Raw genomic sequence first — 12,442 nt, 5'->3', positions numbered from 1 at the left:
AAAAGAAGGACTGTTTAATAGTGGAAGACAGCCTACACGAGCCATTCATCCTGTCAAAGACACATCATATGTGATTCTTTGAGAAGTACCGGAGGCTGTCATGAACAGGACAGCTGATAACTTAGCTTTGGTTTTCAGATCATAATCAAGATAATAAGATAAACTTTAAAACAGTTTACTGGAGGACATTAATATTAGGGTTCTCCAGAGAAACAGAAGCAATTCTCTCTCTCTCTCTCTCCCTCTCTCTCTCTCTCTCTCTCTTTCTCTCTCTCTCTCTCTCTCACACACACACACACACACACACACTCCCTCTCTCTGTCACACGCACACACATGCTCACATACAAACATCTCACACAACTCTCCCTCTCTCTCATACACACACATACATATACATACACTCTCCCTCTCCTCTCTCTCTCTCTTACACACTCACAATCTCCCTCTCTCTCTTACACACTCTCTCTCTTACACACACACTCACAATCTCCCTCTCTCTCATACGCACACTCTCTTAAACACGCACCCACTCACACACACTCTCCCTCTCTCTTATGCACACACTCTCTCTCTTACATACACACACACACACTCACTCTCCCTCTCTCTCTCACACACACACACACTCACAACTCCCTCTCTCTCATACACACACTCTCTCTTACACACATAGTCACACAAACTCCCTCTCTCTCATACACACACTCTCTCTTACACACATGCACACACACTCACACTCTCCCTCTCTGTCATACGCACACACTCACACACACTTTCCCTCCCTCTCTCTCTCTCTCTCTCTCTCTCTCTCTCTCTCTCTCTCTCTCTCTCTCACACACACACACACACACACACACACACACACACATACACACACACACGATCTGTTTATGATACACTATGCTGTTTCAGATGTTGACAAACCTGGACTCTGCAAATCCGATGCTCTATTTGGAGCTGAAGGCCGACAGGCCAGAGAATTGTCTGCAAGGCCATCTCTTTGTAAGCCGTGTTCACACCTTCCTCTGATTCATAACCCTCAAGCCTCACCCACATCTCAGTCTCATCCAAAGCAGCCTCCAAGTTGACAAAGAAAATAGAAATTGAGAGTACACTTCTTATAAATTTGGAGTTCATATGCATCTCTTTTAGCCACACCTAACTTACAAATAAAGATAGTAGCACGGTCAAGCCTCCACTCAGCTGGACACATCTGTCTCTTGTAAAGTCACTAACCCTTTCCTTCAGGAGAAGACTGTCTCTGATCGATGCTCATTCTCCTCGGTCGCCTACAATTTACATAGTTATACAACACTTAGATACAGTCTCCTTTCATCCTGCTGCTGAGATAAATACTCCGAGCAAAAGCAGCTTCGGGGAGGAAAGGGCTCATTTGGTCCACACCACCGAGCCACAGTCAATCACTGAAGCGGGGTCAGGGCAGGAACTCAAGTAGAAACCACAGAGGAATTCTACTTGCTAGTTTGCCCAGGCTCATGCTTAGCTAGGTTTCTGTTATAGATCAGACCCTCCTGCCTAGGGAATGGTACTACCCACAGTGGGCTGGGACATCCTGAGTCCATTAACAATGAAGGCACTCTATCATAGATATGCCCACAGACCGATGTGATCTAGGCACTCTCTTCTAAGTGACCTAGCTGAAGATAGCTAGGACCAATACCATGACAGGAGGTCAATGATCTTCCTACATGACAAGGGATTCTGTCTAGCAGGCACAGAGGTCCTTGTGCTCAGATATGCACTAGGGAAACCAGGAATTTTAAACACGCAGGGTTAGCTCTTCAAAGGGAGAGATATATAACCTGTTTTCTGCCCAGAAGGCTGGGAGCAAGGGTGGTTAATGGCCTGGTGACATTTGTACTTTCTGTGTGGCCAAGACCTCACCAGAGATTCTTCCTGAGGCCCTTATCGTGAGGTTGGTTTTCTCAGTCAATCTATAGAACCTATCATTATGGAAGATGTTGCATGTACTTTACAAAGAATTTTGATGTAGCCATGTCTTAAGCTTTATTGTGCACACAGAGTTGAATTAATTAACACCAGGAAAATCTTTCACAAAAATATGATGTGCTTAGAAATGCCTAAAATACACTCAAGCTCAGACTCTTGAAGTTTGAACCAACAGCGGCTTCTGAGTCTTTTTGAATTGAACTCCCATCTGGCCTCTCGCAGATCAACACTGATGGCCATGGTGTTTGCAGAGACCTCTGCCAATAAGATACAGGGAAATCTCAAGATACTTGATACTCATAGGTACTCAAATATTTGTAATAGAACATGGGTATTTGTAAATACCCATGGTGATGATAGTCTTTCTTTCTGTGGCCAGGCTCAAGGCTGAAGCTGGTAGTCACAATCACTTTCATCTTCTCTGCACTGAAGTATTTCTTTGCCTTCAGCAAGAACCTCAGCTGGCAGTGGACTCCACCTTGGCCTTAATTTCTCCAGTGTCTAGACTGTGATAGGCCTGTCTGTGCTGGGTTATTGTAGGTTACCTGTGACCTCAATCACAGAAACTGTTAGCCCTGAGAACCTGAGAGGCTTTCCTTACTCTGAAATATTCTTTAATAACCATCCAGTTTACCTTTTTCAGTCAGGCTCAATCCTGACACACACAGGGCCTCAATCCCCTGCCCCCCCCCCTTTTCATGTTGATTCAGAGAAATGAGGATTCCAAAGGAGATGGGAGAAATTCATTTTTCAGTTCACTGCAATGGAAGCTTTTACCCTGGGAAACTCAGCTCTCAGAGCCAATGGAGAACACGACTATGGGCTTAGTAAGCAAATACTTGGCTTGTGAGTCCTTAAGGAGAATGGTGAGTGTAGACACTTAAGTTTCCTTTCCTGGATTCCTAGATCCATCCTGTCTGGCTAGGGGACAAATTATACCACACAGTGGATACAGATTCATCGTATATGCAATTGCTGGAGAGCCTTGCCCAGTAGCCCATAGCTGGAAGTGGGCCTGCACCTTTGCTCCACTGGGTCATCAAGCCGGCTACTTTGGGATACAGAGGAACACGCTCACGTTGGAAAGGTCCAACAGGAAGGACATTCATCTGCTCAAATGGTTTTCAAGAGCAGGTTCAATGGACTAAACCCTAGAATTTTTTTTTTTTTTTTGCACTCAACAGAACATAGGCATCCTGGGACTCACAGTTTTGACCTTTTGATGTGTTAATTAAACATGGGGAAATAAATTCTCTGTCAAATGTCATACCTTCAGTAATTTCTAATTCACCATTCAGGAGTTTTCTGTCCTTCTCTGTGGTGACAGACATCCTTTCTTCCAGCCCCTTTTCATCTCATCAGAAACGATGCTTCCAATGTCTTGGTCTCAATTTGCAGAAATCATAGCGACCTGAGCAATTTCTTCAGGGGCTGTCACAAGTTTTTTAAGTCCAGCAATTATAGCAGCAACAGCCAGCCTCACACCTCTCTGGATCTCCACTGCCTTTGCACCTTCGCTCGTCTTAAAATCCTCCTTGGCAAGAAAATGTGCCAAACAGTAGCAGTGGCAGTGCCACCCCCAGCCTTTTTTTTTTGTGCTCTTGGCAACATCTTGAACAAATTTAGCTCTCACATTTTTGTATTTATCCTTTAAATCAATCGACTCTGCAACAGTGACCCCCACCTGTCGTCCCTTTGGGACTACCCCAGCTCTGTTCAATAACCAGTTCTTCCCTTTGTCCCCAGTGTAACAGCTACAGCTTTGGCTAAAAGCCCTACACCTTGAAGCACAAACGCTCGAGCATCTCAAACATATTTTACATATTTGGCGTGGGCCCGAATGAGATGTGGAGCCACTGCCAGGACGTTGGTCTCATCTGGAGAAGGACTGGGGGTCGTTGAAGCATTTCTGTGTATGGGGTGAGCCAGGCTGTTGACGGCGAGTGAGGGACAGACTTTAATCTTATTGGCAGGCCTCTTGCTCTACTCGGGTCTTTACTCTTTGGAATGAGACCTACTCTCACCATGGGGTCCAATCTGTTTCATGCAGGCTCCCAACTAAAATGTCATTTTCATCAAAAACACCTCATTAGAACACCAAAGAACCAAGGAACTGGGCTCCCTGTGGCCCTGATAGATTTGACAGATTGATATATGACATTAAAATCTAAACTCCTCTCTTTTCATATTTCCTCACGATCATCCACAAAAAAACACAGTCTTGACAAATGTCACTCCGAAGGCATCCAAGAATATTTGAGACTCATATGATTCCCTAGTGCTGCTCTTTCTTTCCCAGGTGGCTATGGGTAGACAGTTCTAAATACTACTCACCGCAACTGAAGAAATTTTTAGATCAACTTGTTCTGTGAGCATGTCAGGATGTGTATGTGGGGCTTAATTGTTAACAAATGCAGCCTACTGTGGGCAGTAAAATTCTGTGGGCTCTGATGTTGACCGAGGTTTCTGTCCTTTCCTGTCGTGCAGTCAGTCAGCCCCAAAGAAACACACAGAGGTCTACATTAATCATAAACTGGTTGGCCTATTAGTTCAGGCTTCTTATTAACTCTTATAACTTATATTAGCTCGTAATTCTTGTCTGTGTTAGCCACATGGCTTGGTACCTTTTATCAGTGAGGCACGCTCATTTTTCTTGCTCTCTGTCCGGGTGACGATTGTAGACTGAGCTTTTCACTTCCCAGAATTCTCCTGTTCTCCTTGCCCTGACTCTATTCCCTGCCTGGTCGCCCTGCCTTGCTACTGGCCAATCAGAGTTTTATTAAAATAATACAAGTGACAGAATAAAAGGCCATTGCCCCACAGCACTCCCCCGTTTTTTAAAAACAAGAACTCTGAATATAATATCCCTAGTTTAGATTTTTGTTCAGACCATTATCTATAGCAACTTGTAACCAACACTCTAAACAAAGAAAAACATCCATAATCCATTTTTTGGGGAATGCGAGCATTGTTTTCCAGGATACTTCCTGCTGATTGGGGGTGCTGATAATCTTACAGGGACCTAAAAAATGTTTGAATTATGGTCAAGCTCTGACTGGAATATTCTGTGAGACTTGATCATCTCAGCCAGCAGTCTTGAGGCTGTCCTGGATGCAGAACTCAGAGGGAACTCCAACAGAGGTCCTCTGAAATGTTAGATCATCTGGGCCATCTGCTCCTATTGAAGATTCTTCAGGGGGTCTTCCTTAATCAAACCTGAATTTCCTTAGGCAAGAATGAATCCATAGCCTCTCATTTCCTATGGAAACAAAGGCAAAGTAACATACCTTTTGACTTAAATTTTGAAATCAAGGTATTTTCAAAATATAAATATATTGTATTAATTCAGCAGCATTTATAATCAAATGCCTTTTAGCAGCTGTTGCTCCTTTCTCAGCCATCAGACAATTCAAAGACAACACAATAACATTCAGTGTCCAGACTCTCTGTGTATTTTAAACTTCATTTCTTTTATTTATTTATTTTTTAAGTTTTGGCTTTTTGAGACAGGTTTTCTCTGTGTATGTTTGACTGTCCTGGAACTCACTCTGTAGACCAGGCTGTCCTTGAATTTACAGAGATCTGCCTGCCTCTGCCTCCCAAGTTCTGGGATTGGAGGTGTGTGCCACCACACCCAACATCTCTCTTTCTTTATTTTAAGAACTTTATCCTTTTTCTTTTCTCTCTCAAGCCTACGTACATTTTAAACACACTTTAAACCATTTAGAATTTTTTTAAAATCTGAATCTATCTTTAGTGTATATCTCTCTTTTTCTGATCACATGATTCTTTAATTTGCTAAGCGTTATGACTAGGATTAAAGCCGTGGCTTTGATGGTTGGATTCACCCCATTCCTTAACTTTCTGAAAGTCTAGCCTCGTGGCTGAGGTATTGGCGAAAGCCGTGTTTATTGTCTCAGCTCTATGGAGTTTCAAGGTCCCTGCCGCCACCAAAAAGCATGCTAATGGCTATTCATAAACCCCCGCAGCTCCTATACTACAATTTCACAAACTGTCTCAGGTTTTAAGTGGATTTAGCTGTCCTTGGTTCCAGGGCAAAGAAAGCTGAGTGAGCAAGCAGACAGCACGGGTGCATTTATTTCTCTTTGCTCTTAGTTCGGACTGTGATGTGGCTAGCTGCTTGAGTTCCTGCCTTGACCTCCCCATAATAATGGACTGAAACCTGGAATCATAAGCTAAAATAAACACTTTCTTGCCTCGCTTGCTTTTTCTTGTGGTATCTGTCAAAGCAACACCAATGAAACCAAGAAAACTAAACAAGTGAGACTCAAGTGAACTGAGTTTGTGGGACAAGTTTTGCATCCCCGTGACAGTGGCAACTTCCCAACACATTCCTCAAGCCATCGACATTTGCCTTTCTCGTGGGTTGCTTCCGTACCTCTTCTACCACTTTGTGAAGATGCATAGGACACTCAAAACAATCGAGCTCCTGACACATTACATCTAACAGAGCAGACACATGGCTACTTCAAGCTGTAACAGTTCATCATAGCATCTTTGCAAATGTCTTCCAACCTTTCATACCGATCGAAAACACTCGCTTGACATTTTCACTGATACACTTCTTTTAATATGCCAGCTGTCTACTTGGCAAATTCACTTAACTTTATGCAAATTTGATGTGAATTCCCTTTTTCTGATGAACAGTTACTCATTGGTTTGCTCACATGAAGCAGCATGTGCTCATGCCTGCCCCAATTAAAAACACAAAGTTCTGTACCTGCTGGAATCTTCCACTTGAAGCTGGAGAAGCATAGAAAGCCAAGAGGGATTGACGGGAGCTTTGCATCAGTGAAATTCTGCCTCCTTATTCCTGAGAACGTCAATGAGTGTGGCTGGCCCCTTATGTAGGTGTGGCCCTTCTCATTTGTGCCATAGTCTACCAGACATGCCGTGTGTGTCAACTCTCAGCTCTTGGCAGTTCAGTGTGAAGGGAAAGTTATTGCCTAAGCTTTGAAATCAATGTTCTCATCCACAAAAGTCCATAATTGGGTGTTGCCATATTGCTCCACTATGACCCCTTCTTCTCTGCTTCTCGGAGCACAAATGAACCCTTGTCTGCCACTGTTACAATTGGAGGAAACTAAAATATCTCATCAAAGATCTGTGTTCTCCTGCTTGGAAGGTCTTGAGTAAATGCTCATCCTAGGAGTGGGGAAATGAAGAATATCCAACGTGCTGGATTAAAAAGGTGATGTCAAAAGCCTGAACTTGACAACTCTCCTTAGTTGAGCCCTAAGCTTGAGGGTGGCTGGTGCAGGGTGGGGTGGCATTTGAGAAAATGGAAGTTCTGAAAGGAGATGGTGCAGAGGGAGTCACTTTTCTCACTGATGTGACATTGCAACATATGCACCCTAAGCCTAAACTTACTCAATGGGCATCTCAGCTGGCATGGCCAAATCACCAGCACCACCATTACACTTGGTATCACCACCATTATCACCTTCATCACCAGCACCATCTTCTTCGCCATCATCTCCATCATTTCCATAATCACCTTCTGCAGCAGCATGACCATCCCTTCATCCTTCTCAGTATCTGCATCATCATCGTTGTCATCAACAAAGACCTGATAGCCCTTTTCTACCATGAAATCTCAGCAAATCATCTTCTCGGTTCATAGCTGCTTCACCCTTCCATGGATTTGACTGAGTTTTGTGAAGTCACTTTTAAATCCCCTGTTTCTCGCATCCCATAAAATCATAAGCATATGATAGTAGCTCCGTTCCCCTACTTCTACCACCCCTCAAAGGACTGTCTCTGACCCTCGGGCTTTTCTTCTTCTCTTTCCTCCCTAACATCATTCTCTGCAATCCTGTTGTCTCCTGAGTTAGAAACTGTGACGGCCATGACTAGAATTCTCTTATGGTTTCCACCACAGGGAGGATAAAAGTCAAGAACCGCAGAGGAATTTAACAATTTTTCCCTGGAGACCTCATTGCCTGTGTTCTTTATGTTGAGTTCACTTACCTGGATCCACCTGGACCTCCCAGCTGTCCTTGGAAACCATGAGTGTTTTGGATCTTTTTGTTTTGTGTTCTCTCAGAACTCTTCTGCAACTGGAGATGACCTTGAACTTCTGTTCCTCCTGATCCTACCTTCTAAGTGCTGGAATTACAGGCACGGGCTGTTCTTATTTATGTGTTACTGGGGAGCAGTCTGGCTTGACGCATTGTGTCAAGCATTTTTACCAGCTGAGCCACATTGTCAGCCGCTCCCTCCACCAAACATACCATCTAATGGCCTAAATGCTTCCTCCAGACAGCTGGATGCCCCTTGCCTTAGCCAGGTCTTTGTTCAGTGATGTCTCCTCCCCCTCAGCAAGGTGCTTTTCTAACATCAGACACAAACCTCACCACTCAAACTTTTTATTCTCTTCTCTGGTCCATTGTCCCCAACTGTCATTACCTGTAATCTGCTGTAAGTTTTGTATTCTTCGTTTACCACCAAAATATGGAGTCCCCAGCAGCAAGATTTTTGTCTTGCATGTTCTCTGCTCTGACACCTGTATTTCTGTCCCTTCTGGTCCAAGATAAGCACCTAATAAATATTTGCTGAGTTAAACTGAATGGACAAGTCTGTCTCAAGTCATATCCTGCCTTCTTATCCCCGGGGAAAGAGCCCCTCCTCTCCCCATCCTTATAGCAAGGCACTTCAGAGAATGCTAGTTCCTTACCTACACCTGTGGGGTCCTGTAGGCTTCAGCGGGAAGTAAAGCTCATCTGTAAATGAAGACTGCTAGGCATCCCAAATATTGAAATGGAAAATTATTTAGAAAGGAACCCTCTTGAAAGCAATATCTTGACTTTGACTCCAGGCATGCACAGAAATGCTTTGCCAACAGGAATCTTTTCAGCAGTGTTGAAATCCATGCCTCTCCTCTAAAGCTGTACCCATGTGCCAGTGCAGTGACGCTACCTTGGAGACCTGTGACAGCTGATCTTGATTGTCAGCTTGAGCATGGCCTCAGTCAATCCGAGTGTCTGGTCACGCCTGTGAGGGATTTTCTTGGTTGGATCAACCAACCGAGGGGGAAAAACTCTAAATCTGCGCCTCACCTTCTGATAGCAGCTGATGTGGGGGAAGGAAGCTTGCTTTCTTCCAGCGTTTCCTCACTCTCACTGGCAAGCTAATCTATCGTGTTGCTTTGTTGGCATTAGAACCGGCTTCTTTGGGATTCTGATGAAGACTGAAGACTGTCAGCTCCTTAGGAATCCTCTGGGACTCCAGAACCAGATTGGGACTGCTGAGACATGGTGGGGTGGACTCACAGACAAGAAGAACTCTGGTCTTGTGTGTATTAGCACCAAAGAGCAGGTCACATGCTGAGTGGCCATCCCAAGTACGGCACTTATTTTTTAAGATTTATTTTATTGGTATTAGGGGTGTGTGTGTGTGTGTGTGTGTGTGTGTGTGTGTGTGTGTTTGTGCCTGTGTGTATATATATGTGAGTGCAGTGTCTGTAGAGACAGAAGAGGACATCATATACTTGGAGTTAAAGTCACAGACAGCTGTGACAATGAGCGCTGGGAACTGAACCCCAGTCCTCTGGAAGAGCCACATGTTGAAATATGAGCGCGGCGGCTGGGCTGCGTCCCCAACACCCCAGCCGCTGGCTTTGGCTAGCTTATGCCCCGAAATAATTACACAGACACTGTATTCATTTAAACACTGCTTTGGCCCATTCCTATCTAGCCTCTTCTAGGCTAACTCTCGCACCTGGACTAGCCCATTTCTTATCATCTGTATAGCACCGGTCTTACTGGGAAGATTCTAGCCTAAGTCCATCCTGGGTCGGGAAGATTCTAGCCTAAGTCCATCCTGGGTCGGAGCTTCATAGCGTGCGTCTTCCCTGGAGCAGGTAGCATGGCGTCTCTCTCTGAGGCGTCTGCTCCGGAGAGGAGAGCTGTCGAGTCTGACCTCACTTCCTCTTCCTCCCGGCATTCTGTTCTGTTTACTCCACCCACAGGGCCAAACAGTTTCTTTATTGCTTAACCAATGAAATCAACAGATTGATATATGACACTCCCACATCAGCCACATATGCCTCTCAACTGCTGAGCCATCTCTCTGCCCCTCAAGTGTGGTTTCATGATAAAACGAAGCTGTTGGGCTGCACACAGTTACTTCATTTCCCTGACAGCATCCGTGAGTCCCTGAAACTACATGGTCTACATTGCATTGCACATACCTGACTAAGTTTCTCCACCACGATAGGAGTCTTTGTCTATCTGCATTGCTGTGCCCCTGGCTGTCACATGCATTGCTGTGCCCCTGGCTGTCACATGCATTGCTGTGCCCCTGGTTGTCACATGCATTGCTGTGCCCCTGGCTGTCATATGCATTGCTGTGCCCCTGGTTGTCACATGCATTGCTGTGCCCCTGGTTGTCACATGCATTGCTGTGCCCCTGGCTGTCACATGCATTGCTGTGCCCCTGTTTGTCACATGCATTGCTGTGCCCCTAGTTATCACATGCATTGCTGTGCCCCTGGCTGTCACATGCATTGCTGTGCCCCTGTTTGTCACATGCATTGCTGTGCCCCTAGTTATCACATACATTGCTGTGCCCCTGGCTGTCACATGCATTGCTGTGCCCCTGGTTGTCACATGCATTGCTGTGCCCCTGGTTGTCATATGCATTGCTGTGCCCCTGGCTGTCACATGCATTGCTGTGCCCCTGTTTGTCACATGCATTGCTGTGCCCCTAGTTATCACATGCATTGCTGTGGCCCTGTTGTCACATGCATTGCTTTGCCCCTAGTTATCACATATATTGCTGTGCCCCTGATTGTCAAATGCATTGCTGTGCCCCTAGTTGTCACATGCATTGCTGTGCTCCTGGTTGTCACATGCATTGCTGTGCCCCTAGTTGTCACATGCATTGCTGTGCCCCTGGTTGTCACATGCATTGCTGTGCTCCTGGTTGTCACATGCATTGCTGTGCCTCTGGTTGTCATATACATTGCTGTGCTCCTGGTTGTCACATGCATTGCTGTACCCCTGGTTGTCATATGCATTGCTGTGCCCCTGTTTGTCATAAAGTGGCCTGGTGTCTTGCAAGTGCGCATTCAATGACAAGGATGACAGCATTCCTCTTGGAGGAAAGAGAAAGACACAATCCAGGTGACAGCGTCTCCTAGGAGGAGGAGAAAAGGATGCTTTCTTGCTCACTTTGTCTACTGAGCACCTATACAAAGTCCAGCTCTTATGGCTTAGGGAATGAAGAGGCTGCAGCAGTACCTGAGAGAGGAGCCTAGCGCGGCAACATCACAGGGATGCTGATTTAGCAGCTTAGTGACCACACATCCCTTTGCTTTCATCTGTGTCTTATGATAGACTGGACGGGGCTGCCCTCTAAGACTGGCTTGTATGTGGACTGATGGGCTCAACTGGACAACCATATTCATTGTGTTTAAAATGAAGAGAAAGAAGACTAGCTTCTTGGGACTCAGGTCACAGCCACCAGAATGTGGTTCTCTAAGGTTCATGATCACCCTGAACCAATGAACCTGCAAGACTGCATGGTGCAAGGGGCTGCAGAGAGTCTAGGGATCCTGCAGCTGTGATGGAGAGAGGGATGGGGACCAATGGAGCTTTCTCCAAAGTATGTGTGCATGAAAGCTGGAAGCAGATACTCCAAGTTTGGGCAGTAAAATGGCAGGGTGAGCAATGGACAATGGTGATGTGGTCTGTGGTCCATGTGATACCTGTAGAGGAAGACAATTAGACCAGCATCAGACCTCTCACCAATGACACCGACTGACAGGACAAACCGCTTCCAAGGTCCATGGATCTTCAGCCAATGCTGTGCTTCCATGCAAGCGTGAAAAACCAAGTTCAATTTCAAGAATCCATATGGAAAAGCCCAGAGTGGCGGGTGCATGTCTGCAATCCCAGGGCCGGGAAAGCGAGTAATATCAAAGTAACTGCTATAAAAATATCATCGTAAGCACCTTATTTCTGTGATTTATGTACACAAACAAATACATGGAACCCGCAATTTGACCTAGAGCCCAGCATAATGAGATTGGCAGATCACCAAGAGCAATGCACAAAGGGATTTATGTAATTTTATAAACATTTATTAAAAATCAAGATATATTAAAAATACAAAAACCAAGCATTTCTCTCAAAGAGCCGGGATTATTAACAAAAACAAACCAGAGAGACAGAGAGGGAGAGAGAGCGACAGAGAGAGAGAGAGAGAGAGAGAGAGAGAGAGAGAGAGACTTAATAAAGACAGAAACAAACATCAACAAAATAAAACAGAAAACCATATAAGGAGGTTCATTTCCAAAACAACAGCTGATTCTCTAAAAAGCAAGGAAGATTAATCAGCAGAGAGAACAGGGGGTACAGACCCGGCGGCTCACACCTATCATCCTTTAAGGAGGAGCTACAGCAGTTCAAGGTCATCCTTGGTGAGTTTGAGATTGCTAAACAGCC

This window comes from Microtus pennsylvanicus, chromosome 6 (assembly GCF_037038515.1).
Source record: "Microtus pennsylvanicus isolate mMicPen1 chromosome 6, mMicPen1.hap1, whole genome shotgun sequence".
In the NCBI taxonomy this organism is placed as follows: domain Eukaryota; kingdom Metazoa; phylum Chordata; class Mammalia; order Rodentia; family Cricetidae; genus Microtus; species Microtus pennsylvanicus.
Note: the sequence above shows the minus strand (reverse complement) of the source record.